Consider the following 17,401-nt stretch of genomic DNA (forward strand, 5'->3'; position numbering starts at 1 on the left):
TGTGCACGAATCACTGAAGTGGGACTTAAACCCACAACCATTTGAATCAAAGGCAAGAGTGCTGCCCACTGAGCCACAGCTGGCACCTGAATTAGCATTTTCTACCAATAAACAGAAAATGAAAGACCATAACAACTGTAGCTCAACTATCAGCTTTACTGTTGAACAGTAGCCCTTTGAAAGGTTCGGAAACTCAAATGTTTGAAATGTACAACACATGGAGCTCCAAATTCATAGCCATAGATGTATACAGGCTCATGATCCTGATATGCAAAATATTTGACTTCTGCCTGAGGTGACTTTTATGGTCATGACTGACATTTTTATGACGGAACCCTCTAGAATGAACAATTTATTTGAAGTGGGAATATTAGAACTCTGCAGAGTCTCTGGAGTATTCTCTCTATACTGAAGGCCCTTTCAATGTATTTATAGGCAGATTTCACTGCAATACTTCTATACCCATAAGCTCTGGCTCATGGCTGTCTCACTGGTGAAAAAACAAATAAATGCCAGCATCACTCAAGAAATCCCCCTGCAACAGATGATGGAAAAGGTTGTGTAAATCAAAATAAGCCAAAATGTCACAAGAAAATGCAAAACCACCCTGAATATCAAAACCTGATTTTCAGAAGTATGGTAATAGTGAAACTGCTTTAATAATTGTATGTGCTGGATTTTACTGCCGGGAAATTTAACAATTGCCATTTAAGTTTCAATATCAAACATTCCTATGTCAGATATCATCCTGAATCAGTACTGTTGAGTGTTTGTGAATTGTCCCAGTTTAGAACCAGGTGTGCAGCTGTGAATCAGAAATATATTTTCCTCCAACTTTTTCTGCCTTGCTGTAGGCAAGCTCTACTTGACAACAGCCCTGAATGGAGCATGGAATTTGGGGCATGTGGAAGCACAGGCATGAACACTGTGCCCTTGCACCTTAGTATCATGTTGCTCTATGCTAAATTTTGAAAGAATGCAGGGTTTAACGAAAATAGAAAAGCCAATTCTAAATTTGATTATAAGCAAATGTACCACTGAGATCAGTTAAATACCTTAAAAACAAATTCACTAGATATTGTGATTAGATGAGAAGGGGGAGGAGGGCAGAAGGGGGAGGAGGGCAGAAGGGGGAGGAGGGCAGAAGGGGGAGGAGGGCAGAAGGGGGAGGAGGGCAGAAGGGGGAGGAGGGCAGAAGGGGGAGGAGGGCAGAAGGGGGAGGAGGGCAGAAGGGGGAGGAGGGCAGAAGGGGGAGGAGGGCAGAAGGGGGAGGAGGGCAGAAGGGGGAGGAGGGCAGAAGGGGGAGGAGGGCAGAAGGGGGAGGAGGGCAGAAGGGGGAGGAGGGCAGAAGGGGGAGGAGGGCAGAAGGGGGAGGAGGGCAGAAGGGGGAGGAAGGCAGAAGGGGGAGGAAGGCAGAAGGGGGAGGAAGGCAGAAGGGGGATGACGAGAGAGAGAGAGGAGGCTAGAAGGAAGGAGGTCGGAGGACAAGAGGGAAGACAAGAAAGTGATGAGGCAAAAAGAGTGTGTAGAGATGTGAAGAGACAGAGAAGAGAGAAGCGGTGAGAGTATAGGTGAGCAGCGAAAGGGAAGAGAGAACAGGCAAGGAGAGAGAGGGGAGGGTAAAGGAGGAGAGGGAGAAAAAGGAACAGGTCAGGGCAAAGAGGTAGAGCCAAGGAAAAGGAGAGGGGTCAGGTCAAGAATGGAGAACACAAGAACATAAAAAATAGGAGCAGGCCATTTGGTCCCTTGAGCCTGCTCTGCTATTCAATAAGATCATGGCCGATCTGATTGTGGCCTTAACCCCACTTTCCTATCTGCCCCCATAACCTCAGCTCCATCTTAAATGGGAGACCCCTTATTTTGAAACTGTGCACCCTAATTTAGATTCCCCCACAAGGGGAAGCATCCTCCCAGCATCTACCCTGTCAACACTCTCAGAATCTTATATATTTCAATAAGATCACATCTCATTCGTCTAAACTCCAATGGATATAATCCCAACCTGCTCAAGCTTTCCTCATAAGGCAACCCCTTCATCTCAGGAAATCAGCCTAGTTCACCTTCTCTGGACTACCTCCAGTGCAAGTATATTTCTCCTGAAATAAGGTGACCAAAACTGTACACAGACCTCTAGGTGCAGTGTCACCAACACCCTGTACAGTTGTAGCAAGGTTCCTTACTTTTATACTCCATCCCTCTTACAATAAAGGCCAACATTCCATTTGCCTTCCTAATTACCTGATATACCTGCATACTAACATTTTGAGATTCACGTACCAGGACACCCAGATCCGTCTGTACCACAGCGTTCTGCAGTCGCTTTCTATTTAAATAATATTTTGCTTTACTATTCTTTCTGCCAAAGTGGATAACCTCACATTTTCCCACATTATACTCCATCTACCAAATTTTTGCCCACTCACTTAACCTATCGATATCCCTTTGAAAACTCTGTCCTCCTCACAACTTGCTTTCCTACCTATCTTTGTATCATCTGCAAATCTGGCTACAATACACTTGGCCCCTTCATCCAAATCATTAAAATAGATTGTAAATAGTTGAGGCCCCAGCACTGATCCTTGTGGCACTGCACTTGTTACAGTTTGACAACCTTTGCCAACAATGCCCCATTTATCCTGACTCTGTTCCTGTTAGTTAGCCAATCCTCTATCCATGCTAATATATCACCCCCAATAGCATGAGCTCTTATCTTGTGTAGTAACCTTTTATGTGGCACCTCAACAAATGCCTTTTGGAAATCCAAACACGCATCTACTGGTTCCCCTTTATCCACCTGCTTGTTACATCCTCAAAGAACTCTAATAAGTTTGTCAAACACGATTTCCCTTTCATAAAACCATGTTGACTCTGCCTGATTGTATTATGATTTTCTACTACTTCATAATGGATTCTAGCATTTTCCCAATGACAGATGTTAGGTTAACTGGCCGAAAGTTTCCTGCTTTCTGTCTCCTTACTTTCTTGAATACAGGTGTTATATTTAAGGTTTTACAATCTGCCGGGACCTTTCCAGAATCTAGGGAATTTTGGAAGATTACAACCAACGCACCCACTATTTCGGCGGCCATTTCTTTTAAAACCCTAGGATGCAGGCTATCAGGTCTAGGGGACATGTCAGCCTTTAGTTCCATTAGTTTTCCAAGTAATGTTTCCTCTAAGTAGAAGGCTGGGGAGGGGAGAATAATATTTGGTTAACATTTAAAAAGGGAAAATTGAATTTTGAAATACTTTAGGAACTGCTTTATGTTCGGAGGACAGGAAGCATGGGTTGTTCAGGATGTGCAAATTTTGAAAAAATAACTGGCTGAGGAGGGAAAGGCAGGGAATATTTGACTATTATCTGGAAAAGTACGTTTAAAGAGTGCCCCCATCAGGATTCATGTTTACAAATAAATAAGAATTATATCACGTTGCTTTGTCTATTTTCTTTAGAATATTTATATTTCAAACATTACTGACCTCATTAGGAAAATGGCTTGGAATTACTCAGACAATGCAAGAAAGCTGATCCAACAAACCTGGTTGATGCTGGCGCACAGTGATCTAATGACAGTATCTCTAGTCATACTAATTCAGCTCAGTAGCTTCCTTCAAGGCAATTCTGATGAGATTATTGAATATTCATGTTTGAACAATCAGAGACAGAATTCACAGATGCAATAAAAAGAAAAGATTTTAATGATCTCTGTAACGATTATTTACAAAGGGTTCTATACAGACATATCACACATCCATGCGAAAACCCAGAATGTGTGAGCAGTTGTGAAAAGAATTGTGCGTCTGATCAGAAGACACTTCTGCAATTTTGAAGCCAGTCAGTAATACCACAAATCTTATCAAAAATGATCTTGAACACAGTCATTGCTAATGTACAAACTTTTACATGGCTTCAAAATTATAGGGGCTGTGCAATATTTGCAGTCAAAAAATCACAAGAATAATTTATCACAGTGCCATGGAAATCTGACAGAAAGCACTTACTGTTTCAATCCACTTGAAGAACACCCACATACGTCAATACAGTGCTTGGTGCTGTCTAGACAGTCTGCAGCACCAGTACATATAAAGTATGTGTGGGAATAATCAATTTTGTTAAGGATTTACACTTGTCATGTAAAAAAAAATGCCCTTGAAATTAGACTGAGCATTTAAAGGGCTAGTTGCTCTCCATCTTCTCTACAAATAGCAGCAGCAATTAACCCATCTGAACAATGACCCATTTCCTGCTGAATTCACTAAACTACTGCAGCTGTGCTAAAAAAAAAGTATGGATTGAATGCTTAGGGTATCAATGGAATCATGGCTGGCTGCCTTTAACATAAATAGTAAAATTCTCATTGTTGCATGATAATTTAAAGGAGTCGTTACTATTTTAAAATATGTCTTTTAACTATTATGAAGGTATAGGCGAGGCAGCTTGTATGACTGCAATGCGCTAGTCTTCTGGGAGAATCAACCTTGGTTTACGCTCCGGATTCCCTTGTGCCAATCTCGACAGGGTTGGGCGGGGCATCTGGCATTGTTAATGGCACATCAAAAAAAATTAGGTCACAGCTCAGTGCTCTCTATTGCTGATAATGGGAGAGGAGCTGCTGCATATAATAAAGATGTCCATAGTCATTCACTAATTTTCGGTGTAAAGTCTCAGAGAATATGCATCAAGTAACATAATACTATTGAATCTTACAACATAGAAACATGCAATTTAGCATAATTCTGTTCCACTGTTGATTGCATAATTACTGGAAGATGAAAATTATCGTTTTATAGAATTGATGGACTCTGCTTCAACAATGGTTTGCGCACAGCATTCCAATATTTACCCCATTTGCATGAAACTTTTTTCCTCATCATCCCTTAATTTGTTTTTGTAACGATCTTACATTGTTGGCCTCCTGCTATCATCCTGTTTGCCATTGGCAAGTCTGAGATTAAACCAGTCTGTTCGCAACTGTGGCGTCACATTTGACCCCAAGGTGAGCTTCCAACCTCATATTCGTGCTATCACTAACACTGCCTATCCCCACCTCTAACATCGCCCACTTCACTCTCTCAGCTCAACTGCTGCTGAAACCCTCATTCATGCTTTCGATACCACTAGACGTGACTATTCCAACACACTCCTGGCTGGTCTCCCACATTCCACTCCCTATAAACATGAGGTCATCCAAAGCTCTGCTGCCCACGTCTTAACTCACATCAAGTCCCGTTCCCGTCACCCCCGTGCTCGCTGATGAACATCGACTCCTGGTCAAGCAACATCTTGATTTTAAAATTTTTATCCTAGTTTTCAAATCCCTCCATAACCTTGTACCTCCCCATCTCTGTAATCTCCTCCAGCCACACAACGCTACGAGATATCTGTGCTCCTCTAACTCTATCCTCTTATGCATCCCTGATTTTAATCACTCCACCATTGGTGGCCTAGGGTCTAAGCTCTGGAATACACTCCCTACATCTCTCTACCTCTCTTTGCTCCTTTAGGACACTCCATCAAACCTAACTCTTTCACCAAGCTTTTGGTCTAATACCTCCTTTTGTGGCTCTGCGTCATACTTTTTTACAATCCTCCTGTAGATCGCCTCGAGACGCTTTATTACGTTAAAGCCGGTATATAAGTTATTGTTGTTATTGGAAACAATCTCTCACTGTTTACCTCATCATAACCTCACAAGATCTTGAAGACCTCCATCAGGTCACTCCTAACCCTTTTGAACCCAAATAAAAAAGTCCCAACTCAAGGCTCTCTTCACAACTGTAACTCCAAATCAGTGGTAACATCCCAATGATCTAAAGCGCATCTTTTCATCGCCTCTGTACTCTTCTACGATGACCTGTGTGCAAGGTTTAAACACTGACTTAACTAAGGTCTTGTACAGTTCAATATTACCTTACGGTAGATGCTGGAAATCTGAAACAAAAACAGAAAATGCTGGAAATTCTTCTTGAATGGAGGCCCAATCAGTTCCCATACACCACCACCCTCCTCAGCCTGGCTGAACTTGTTTTCACATTGAACAGCTTCTCATCCAACTCCACTCACTTCCTCTAAATAAAAGGTGTTGCTGTGGGTACCCACATGGGTCCGAGCTATGCCTGCCTTTTTGTGGGATATGTGGAGCATTCCATGTTCCAGTCCTACTCAGGCCCCCACCCACACCTCTTCTTTTATCGGTGCCACTTCCTGCTCTCGCCCTGAACTGGAGAATCTCATTGACTTTTTTTTTCCAATTTCCACCTTTCTCACCATCACATGGTCCATCTTTGAATCTTCCTTTCCCTTCCTTGACTTCTCTCTCTTCATTCCTGGGGATAGGCTATCAACCAATATTCACTAAGCCCACGTAATCCCACAGGTACACTACTTCAAGGCCTCAATTCCATTTTCCCAGTTTCTCCGTCTCATCTGGTCAAATGATGCCACCTTCCATATTAGCGTTGCCGATAGGTCTTCCTTTTTCCTCAACTGAGGATTCCCCCACATTGTGGTTAACAAGGCCCTCAATCGTGTCCGATCTATTTCACACACTTCTGCTCTCACTGCTTCCTCTCCCTCCCAGAACAATGAGACACAGTTGCCATTTTTAGGAATGGCCCTGTGGCTTTTAAGTTGACAGCTGGATAGGACAGCTCATATTCTGAGCATTTGGCTTCTGCCTTCAAAGAGGCACTGGGTTTGCTGCAAAATGTTTGATGAACTTATTTTTTCTGTCTTTGACAAACACTACTAATTTTGACATTGAAGCATGCCATTCTTCTTTTGGGCCTCCTTATCTCGAGAGACAATGGATACGCGCCTGGAGGTGGTCAGTGATTATGGAGTGACCTCTCCATGGCGCATGCCTGGGCAAATTTATGGAGGTTGAGAGTTGCCCAGTCGTCAAAACCCCCCTCTCGGCCTTTCTGGTGGGGTCCAAAGGAGTGCAGGACACGACGTTTGGCACCAGTATGGCTGCAGGAACTGCCGGAAACATGCCAAAGGTGACACATGACCGCCTACGGGGTTCCGCTCCGGATTTTCTGTTAGGGTTTACTCCCTTAGCCTTGGTCTCTCCCGAGACGCCCACAAGGCAGTGGGGTTGTTGGGGCCCCTAAACAGGTGTAGGATGGTGCCGGTGGGAGGAGGGGATGCAAGGGGGAGGGGTAGAGGGAGGGGGTGGGGGGGGTGCAGGGGAAGGGGGTGCGGGGTGAAGATGGTGCCATTGTGTTTGTAAAAACAGATGAACCCATCATTGAGATGAAACAGGTGCGTGCTGTTCTCTCTCCCTTGTGATCAAGTTGGTACTTCATCGATAGCTATCATAAGGAGACTCTTACAAATGCAAGCCTGCATAAACTGTGACACAGTAATACACCAGAACTAAACAAACAATCTTGGCTTGATGTGTTTGTTACGTTGTGGTCATTAATCTCAGTCACTAAAAACAAACTCCATAAATAATGTCTTTCGTTGCATCCAAAGCTCTAAAAGGCATATAGATGCAAGTACATGAGCGATAAATAGTATGTGTACATTATATAATTTAATGCTAAGAAAAAAATCACTAGTTCTATGACGCAATCTAAAAATCCCTGCACTTACATTGCATCTCATCACATTTGTGAGAATCATCTAAAAGCATTTCACATATCATGAATTATTTGAAGTGCAGAGACCCATATCATGTTGCACATGGCCAGATCCCACAAACTGCAACTGGATAAATGCCCCAGTCACCTTTTCTGCTGTTAGTTGAGGGAGGAAAATTGGACAAGATAGGGGTCCAACTCTCTGCTCTTCTTCAAAAAATGCTAGAGGACTGTGGATGTTGGCCTGAAACTCAGGAACAGGACGACTTTAAAGTTTCAATTTAGCATCTCATTCGAAGGATGTCGTCCTTACAGAGCAAGTGTCTAATCTGGGTCAATTTAGAAGAGAAAAATTTAACAGAAAATTACAAATATACTGAAATGAAGCAAGGTGGAGGAAGCCTCGTGTGGGCACTATGCAATAGACTAGTTAGGCCGAACGGCCGGTCTCTGTTCTGTAAATTCTATGTAATGCACTTTTACTTTTTAAACTCAATTTAAATATTTACAACAATTTGGTACATAGGAATGCAAAGCATCAACAAAAACTATTCCAGTCCATCTGTCAATTTAGAAGTATCTCATACTTCTCCCACCACCTCTTCTTTTGTAAACTATCCAGCTCCCTCTTCAATTTGGTGACACTAGCCACTGCCAATGTAGCCCAGGACAGTATGTAAAATTATACTCAAACTCTCATAAGCACCAAGTTGTGCTACACATGGCCATCTCACGAGATTTTAAAGGTGCTGCACATTACGAGGGAGAAAAAACTACACTCTATACCACTGATGGCAATTGTTGAACAAGTCACTGTCAGACTACCTGGTCTTCCCAGCTGTAGGAGAATGCAGCAAAGCTGATTGAGACAATCCAGTGATTTCTTTCTGGGAGGCGAGGAGTAGGGGTAAGGGAGTGGGGGACATTCAGGAGTATCAAACGACTCTGAAGGGAAACTAAATTGAACTACATTAATGACTAATTTCGTTGGTCACAATGAAAGTTCATGCAAATTGAGACTGCACTAGGGTGGGAGAAAATCTCGAGTTTATCAGGAAACAGGCCAGAAAGACTAATTTTACTGGACCAGAGATTACTACTGAGTGGAGGAGCAAAACACGCAACACTGGGCTGCTGAGGGAGAGCACTTTAAAAAGGAAGACATTCTAATAATTTTAAAACATTCTTGTGGCTTAATAAGGAGAAGTTGAAAACAAAGCGAAAGTAAATTATGGCTAACAGGTTAAATTGCGGTCATGTGCTGCACATTAATCATATACTAATGGAATATCAGGCACTGCATTCAAAGGATATGAGGACCACATCCATGATATATAGCACATTACACAATGGAAGGGAATGGTACTATATGTAATCATTAATTGTAATAAACAGTTAATTATCTGAATAACCACAGATTTCATCAGTTTTGTGCTGGGGCTTTCTTGCATTCTCCAAGCAAAATAACCTTTTGGGAATCTATTATTCGTTTCCAAATGCTTGCCCAGCATCAAAAAAAATCTCCAACATTGAAGCATTTGCATTTTAAATTCTGATTAGTTGTTGTGGCAACTTATCCCTTGGTACAGAAACAGAACTGCAGCAAGTGACTGCCAGAGCAGCATTCTTAGAGGTCAAAAAATGAAATGATTCCAGAGTCTGAACTGCACTGTGAGGCCGGATTTAATTATTCAGGAAATTAGAAATGGCTATTTGATAATTGCAATAAACCCCACACTTCCTGTGTGCCTCACAGCTGCAGTTTTCCCATTTTGTGTTAACTTGTGATGTTTCTTCATTCTTAAAGAAATTTGCCTTCATACTTCCTCCCTCCCACTCTCCTCCTAAAGCTGGAGATTTCTGCTGAGTTTGGAGGTGGTGGTGGTGGTGGGGGGGTGGGTAAAGGTGGGATGGTTTCACATGGGCCCTGGCCAACCTTGGTACCTTGTTCAATTCACCATTCTTCATGTGAGCCTGGATAGCAATCGTGTTGTGCGTTGTAGCCAATTTTGCATAGCAATTTCCATCAGTGGTCACTAGTTTGTGATCTGGATTGGGACATGGTTGTTTTCTCTCCTCCCTAGCCCAAGGTCACAGAGGGCACTTGTGTTGACCTCAACCACCCCACCCCCCACCAACCTTTGCTGGGATCAGCAAATAAAGCAGCAATCTAACTTAGAAACGTTTGGTATTTGTTAAGTAGTGACTGAGATCTCTGCGCTCCACCATTGGCGTACATGACTTCAGCTGCTTAGGCCCTAAACTGAGATTGCATCCCTAAACCGCCTGCCTCTGTCTTCTTTCCTTTACAACAGTCCTTAAAACCCGTCTCTTTGGCCAAGCTTTTGGGCATCTGCTCTAATATCTCCTTATGTGGCTCAGTGTCTAATTATTGTTTTATAGCGCTCCTGTGAAGCACCTTGGGGTATTTTTCTATGTTAGGGTGCTCCATTGGAACAAGTAGCTGTTGATGTTGCCTTTACACACTTGGATATTGATGGATCTTTTCTATTGTTCTTCTAGACGCATCAGAACATTTAATACAAGCATAAGGGTGAGGTGACAGTGTTAATCTCACGCCATTACGACTCTAAACTAAGCAGACGACGCAATGGAAAATATGATGAAAAGGATTCCAAGTGTAATGCCAAAAAGCACATTCATTAATGGAAAGCACGTTTCTTTACTTTGTTCAAACAGGCTTTACAACAAGGAGATCTGTACAGACTCTTGAAGCGGGTGAAAGCATTAAACAAAAAGACAGAGATCTATGGCTCTATTCCTTTCATAATCCAAGTCTGACACAGAACAGGACATGATGAATCAATACCAGCCTCAGTAATCCTTTAATATCCATAATAAAATTCAATTCTGAGGAAAAATTGTCTGCCAAGAAAATCAATGCTTTAAAGGAACAGAATTTTAGCATGAGCAATGACAGGCAGATCTCAAATAAGCCTTGGTCGGTATCCAATGAAACCCCTTGAATACTGAGTATATATAGGAACAGGAGGAGGCCATTCAGCCCTTCAAGCCTGTTTTGGCATTCAATGAGATCATAGCTGATCTGTATTCTAACACCGTCCACCCACCTTGGCTCCATATTTATTTATACTCTTGGCTAGCAATAATCTCATATTTGAAATTAATTGAGCTAGCATCTACTGCTTTTTGTGAATGAGTTCCATATTTCTACCATCTTTTGTGTGAAGAAGTACTTCCAAGCTCCTCTTCTGAATGGCCTTGCTCTGATTTACGTCCTTTTGGGTTTCTCTCTATCTACTCCACCAGTTCCTTTCAAAATCCTAAAAACCTTAATCAAATTACCACTGAAACCTTCAAGATTCCAGGGAATACAAGCCTAGTTTATGTAATCTCTCATCATCTAACCCTTGAAGCCCTGGTAACATTCTGGTGAATCTGTGCTGGACTCCTACCAAGATCAGTTGATGCTTTCTAAGGTGAAATTCCCTTTATATTCTCGTGTTCTAGTTCCATTAGTCTTTTTGATTATTTTTTGTATCTGACTACTACAGTTTAGCAATCTGTGCATGTGGAGCCCTAAATCTCTTTGGCCCTCCACTGTTCCTAGCTTTTTACCATTTAAAAGATACCCAGATCTATCCTTTATGATTCAAAATGGATGACCTCACAGTTGTCTGTGTTGAAACCCATCTGCCACAGTTTTGCACACTTAACTTCTCAATGTCTCTGTAATTTTATGCTGTCATCTGCCTCATGCTTTCTGCCTTGCCCTATCAATTTTTCTGTGATACTGTGGATGGGAAGAGATGGAAGCAACTTACTGAGGTGGCCTTCCCGTAGGGAGAAACTGATAAAATACAAGCAAAATGCAGACTCCATTGTGTTTCTCTCCATTTAGGCTCTTTGATTATTACTGGATACACAGTTCGCCTATTAGATCCCATGTCCAGCATTCAAAGTTCGGTGCAGGGGGCTTAAAAAAAAGTTTGTGCAAGTGCTAGTAGAGGATGGCCAGGGACTGGACCCATCAATTAAATTAATTCTGCTGAGATTCATAACAAAATATACAGAAGGCAACCCGCCAGCCACTACTCTCTTGTTCTACAGCAAACCTGCCTTGCTACCTGATATCTGTTGGAGCAAGTTTATGTTGCCAGACTGGAACCACTACTTGGTGGAGGCTGTGGAACCAATCTTCCATACCAGAACCACTGCTGGGGGCAGGTGGGCAAATTGGGAATACATGAAAGCCCCATCTTGCTCAAGGTACACCTCAATCAACAGGTGGGAGGGGGAAGCAGAGGAACACCTGAATCAGAATAGAAGCTGTGGTATGAAGATCTATCGACCTGCAATTAACGTGGGTTCAAATACCACTGCTGAGACTTGAGCACATAATGCAGTACTGAAAGAGTGCTGCACTGCTGAAGGTGCCGTCTTTGAGATAAGATGTTAAACACAGACCCTGCCTGTTCGCTCAGGCAAACCCAAAAGATCCCATGGAACTATTTTGAAGAGCAAAGGAGTTCTGCCTGGTGTCCCAGCCAATATTTAATCCCTCCACCATCAGCAGCAAACCGATATTATATGGTCATTACCACGCTGCTGTTTGTGGGATCTTGTTGTGCACAAACTGTTTGCAGAGTTTCCTACAGTACAACAATGACTACACTTCAAAAGTAGTCCATTGGCTGTAAAGCCCTTTGGGACACACTGAAATTGTGAAAGGTGTTATGGGAGCAGGAGTAGGCCATTCAGTCCATTGTGCCTGGCCCACCATTCAAACAGATCATGGCTGATCATCTACCTCCATGCCATTTTTCCCTGCTATCCCTATTTCCTGGATGTCATTAATATCCAGAAATCTATTGATTTCTGTCTGAACATGCTCAATGAATGAGCTTCCACAACCTTTTGTGGTAGAGAATTCCAAAGATTCACCACTGAGTAAAAAAATTCCACCCCATCTCAGTCTTAAATGGACTGCCCCTTATTCTGAGACTAAATGCACAAAATCATTCCATAACTTAAAGTTTTCTCAACCATAAAACCACTAAACCTTACAAAGTAAACCAAAAACAGAGACACTAGAACTTTAGCTAATTACACCTTGGAATAGTTGTGTATTATGGAAAATAATCCATTCTGTATGCATTCAATATCACTCACTCGATTTTTCACATTCCATATTCTACTGTTTTCTAACAAGTACTTCCAAAAACATATACAGCAACTTACCAGCCAATATATCTATTTCAGCTAAACAATCAGCCTTGATCAGAATCTAAATTTAACTCCTAGCTGTTACCTCATAAGCTATCAATCTGTAGTTTTAAAGGAGCTCCATTTTGTTTTTCTGCTAGGAGTTAATTTTTTTTTTAAAAAAGCAAAAATATTCTCTTCTACTCAATGAAGAATTAAAACAGATCACTACTTGCTAAACTTAAAGTACTGGAATGCCTGCAGGGATGATTAGTGCTCTGAAGGTGGAGACCGTACAGATGCTGCTTTCCAGAAAGCTTATGGCTAGCTTTGACATGACAGCTATGCAATTGAAATCATTTATCCGTATAAGAAAATGTGGATATTCCAACGCCTCCACAAAAGTAAAAAAAAACTGTATACTTGTAAAAAGAAAATTTGGAAACAAGCCGTCCCTAAACAATAAGGATAAAAGCATTTATATAAGGATAATATTGAGGGTTGGGGGGTAAATAGGATAAAAAAAAAGTCAATAATTTTAATAAAAGGGCTAACTTTTGGACTTAAGTTTTATTATTTTCAAATGGTAGACTGTCTTTCAATTATGCCTCCACTTTCGGTCAAAAAGTAGCATTAAGTTCTATTGGTGTGATATTCGCTTTAAATGTTGAACATGCACTACTAATTCGAATGTATTAATTTTGAGAATCCTATAATTACTTTGAAAATGCAGTTAATTCAAAAATTGTTTAAAAAAAATGTTCCCACCACTGACTTAGCCGCATATGTGTTGCATGGTGCAAAACTGGGCCACACTGACCAGGATGATCCCAGAATTGGACTGTATGCGACTCCAGTCCCACAATGTGGTTGACACTTAAGTGTTTTCTGAAATGGCCTAAAAAGTCACTTGATTATATCAAAACAGTTCTGTGTGAAAGGTGACTGTTGAGCAGAGGTAGCTATATTATTCATTTCCAGATGCTGCCAGACCTGCTGCGTATTTCTAGCACTTTGTTTTTATTTCAGATTTCCAGTATTCGCAGTATTTTGCTTTTATTCATTTGCAAGGTGCACCCTCACTGCTTTGTTTTAGCAAATACTTAAAATGGTAATGTCAACTTGTCAAGCTGCTTAAGAAAAAGGGCATCAAAGAATGGGCAATAAATGCTGGCCAGTGCAGACTACGAACTGGTCTGTCATCATGTTTGGATAGCTGATTGCAAACAAGATGATTCTGGGAACATACTTTGGTGTACCCAGGTTAGCAGGAACATTTTACTATTTTAAAAGGTGCTACATAAATGCAAGCTGTTGCTGTTATTGGTAAAAAGGGGCCATTAAAAAAAGGTCATAGTTTGAACCTATGGTCACTATCCAGCAGCCACTAGGAAAGAATATAAGGACATATTAATAGGGTTAGAAGAAGGGTGGCAGGAGGACTTGTTGGTCTGAACAGCCGGTTTCTGTGCTGTAAATACGATGCAATACTATGAAAGTTGAAAACTGCATTTGGGAGGTGAAGAGTTAAACTTCCTACTGACGTTGCCTTCAGCATTCAGAGCAGCTGACACTCATTCCCCTTGCAACAGAATGCCTATTTATTGATTAACATCCTGAGATCTGAAAGGATTTCACAGCTGAAACTGCAAATTTTTATTGAATTTCATGGCACAGTGCCCATGAAATAGGAGATAAAATATTCCATGGACCGGTTGTATCAGTGAACACAAGAAAGACCATTTTTCCAAATACAGCTGCTCCTGTCATACATTTGTTAAAAATCCTCATTCATTTCACATATTACAGTAATGGCAAAAGAGAAAAAGAGAACAGAGGATGATTATTCATTGTTGTGCTCACTGACAGAACTACAAAAATGGAATATAGTCTTCAAGGAGTTAAATTAAAGTCTGTCAGATTACTCCAAGATGGGTAGCACTGGAGTATTCTATATCCTCTGGGAATTTTAAAAGGTCTAATGTTAATCAGTTATCCAGCAGCGATAATGTTAACAAACATTTTGCTCCTATTTTGTTTTCAAAAACTATACAGTAAATAATGTATGCCACCCCTCCGCCCTTATAGTTTTAATGTCACATCCCTCTGAAAACCATGGTCTGGTCCACTGAGCCACTGGTGAAGGTTGGGGATGGGGATGGGGATGGGGGAGGGGGAAGCGCTATACATCTCTGCAGAATTCTATCCTCGCATTCTTACATTCTGCAACCCAGCTGATGTGCAATCAACTACACATTTCACCCCCTGCAATAAACTATTTAAATGTTCTTAAACTTATTATGCATCACCTACTTTAAATTATTTCAGTTGCAAACTGTTAAAAATCATCATTGCTGGCTGTTTATACTGCATTTTAAAAAGGTATTTTAACTGTCGACATTATATGCAACCAGCAGAATTAGGTGTTTGCAGTAACTGCGATATTAAACTGCACACACTTCAGATTTAAAAAAAATCATTTTTTAAGTATCATAATGTAACAATATACGACAGGACAACAGGATATTTTTCATGGGTGGGGCAGGAAGATGGGGTTAAAGCCATGATTAATCTAGAGGGGGTGCGAAAAGAGAGGTTTGTGAATAGAAGCAGGCCACCTTCTGGTGAAAAAGATGGTGCAGGAGGTATTCTCTCTGCCAAAAAGCTCATGACATCTCATGAGAAAGGAACAGAAACAAAAAGCATTTAAAAATGTAAGGGGCCACAGTCCAGAGGGCATTAAAGGCAAATATCCGCAAATTTGAAATGTTTGGTGCTCCACAAATACCAACCATGTTTTGCATAGTGCCTGTTTGCTGTTAAATTATATTGCCCGAAAATAAACAAAAGGAAAGAGCCTCACTTTACCCTGTTGCTAAGCTACCTAAAATGGCACATCGCAATATATTTTTTAAAAACTGGTTTAGCAGCGCAGTACTCAATCATGTACACTGGTGCTGCCACCCTCAGGAACAAACTACATCTTTCAAAAGATATCAAAAGCAGCATTACATAGGGTTGCTAAATTATAATACAAAAATAAAAATGCAATTAAAGAAAAGATTTTAAAAGATTACTGGATTCACTATATTGCAGCTTTAAAGGCAAGCTTATTACTCCAAAAAAATCTGGATTTCCATTAAGACCAGCCAGCCATAAATCTAAGGAACAAACCACCCAATATTCTTTCCTGCTAAAATTTTTTTTAGGACACAGCATCGATAATAATGATTTTTAAAAAATATATTTTTACTGATGTACTTTTGGAAAAACAAATCTTCTACCCCCCCCTTTTTTAAAAAAAGCCATTTTTTGTGTTCGAGTTTGATCTGTGCAGCCTTGTCAGCATAATAAAGTGCCGCAGTCTCTATCTTTCCCTGACCTTAATTCTCGCTCCACCCCCTTTTCCAAGGTTTTCTTGCTGACACGGGGGATTTGCATGGCCTCGACAGCTTTAACTGCAACCTGCGTCAGATATTTAGCACTCAGCAGCACAATCTGTGCAATGGTGATAATCACAGCATGCTTAATCTTGCTCCTTTCCTGTGTCAGCGTCACAGTGGTATGGGGAAGAAAACAGCCAAATTAAAGAGTGAGAGACACCAAATGCACTCACCCTCCCTCTGCTTTTAACTCTGCATCCTAAACAGAATGTGCTAATTACAGCAAATGGACAAAGGGATAACTAAAGGCACTGTCCTTGACTGTGAATATTTCTCGTTCAGATGTATACTGTGTTGTTTCTATGCACATGCAGACTAAAGGAATAGAAAGGACAAGCTGGGGAGGGGGGTGAAATGAGGGGGAAAGAGAAAGGAGAATCAGAATGTCTTTTCCCTGATCTGCAGCCAGTAACAACAGTGAACACTCCCAGTTTAAAGATGGTGTCTCAATCAACCTTATGCAGTATACCCCTCCCCTCACTGCTTAAGCCCCAGTGTAAGCCCAGCGCCATCTGGTGTAACAACTCACCATTTCTATTTCCTACAATCTAATGATTCTAATAAAATTAAACAGCAAACAATCCCAAAATTCTTTCATGCTCAAGGTAATTGCTTTGTAACACAAACACAGAATCTACAATAAAGTGTTTCAATACATTCCTCGGTTGTTTATCAAAAAGCATATAAAACTTTCTCTATTTCTCCCCTTTTTAAAATTTTTTTTTTGTGCTGATCAAATTGAATGGTACTATTACAAACAGAAAATGCTGGAAATACACAGCAGGTCTGTCAGAATCTGAAAAGAAGACAATATTCTGAGTGGGACCTTGGCTTGTCTTTTCTATTTTATGATGCTGACAGACTTGCTGTCTAAATCCAGCATATACTGTTTCTTACTGCAGATTTTCAACATACTCAATTATTAGTTTGACTATTAATGAAGGAAGTTACTGCTGGTGAATCAAACACTCCCTATGTTAGGTAGCTAGCGCTAACATCAAGTACTCCCAATCCGGGTAGAAAATGTACAGTAAAGCCCCACCTGTCTGCGTAAATTTTCTCTTAACAACAAGCAGTACTAGTCTCTCTATAATCTAATAGAAAAGATCCAATGTTCTACACTTTCTGGTATTTTGGAATCTTATGCATATGTAACTCTGAGGCACTGACTTAAAACAGTT

At 41.0% G+C, this 17,401-nt stretch overlaps 1 protein-coding gene across 1 annotated transcript in view; it reads right to left on the reverse strand.

Moving 5' to 3' along the window:
* The window catches only part of LOC137376080 (protein diaphanous homolog 1-like), a 443,374-nt gene that overhangs the window by 38,349 nt on the left and 387,624 nt on the right, over positions 1-17,401 (reverse strand). The gene's annotated exons all lie outside the window — the stretch shown is intronic.

This window comes from Heterodontus francisci, chromosome 12 (assembly GCF_036365525.1).
Source record: "Heterodontus francisci isolate sHetFra1 chromosome 12, sHetFra1.hap1, whole genome shotgun sequence".
In the NCBI taxonomy this organism is placed as follows: domain Eukaryota; kingdom Metazoa; phylum Chordata; class Chondrichthyes; order Heterodontiformes; family Heterodontidae; genus Heterodontus; species Heterodontus francisci.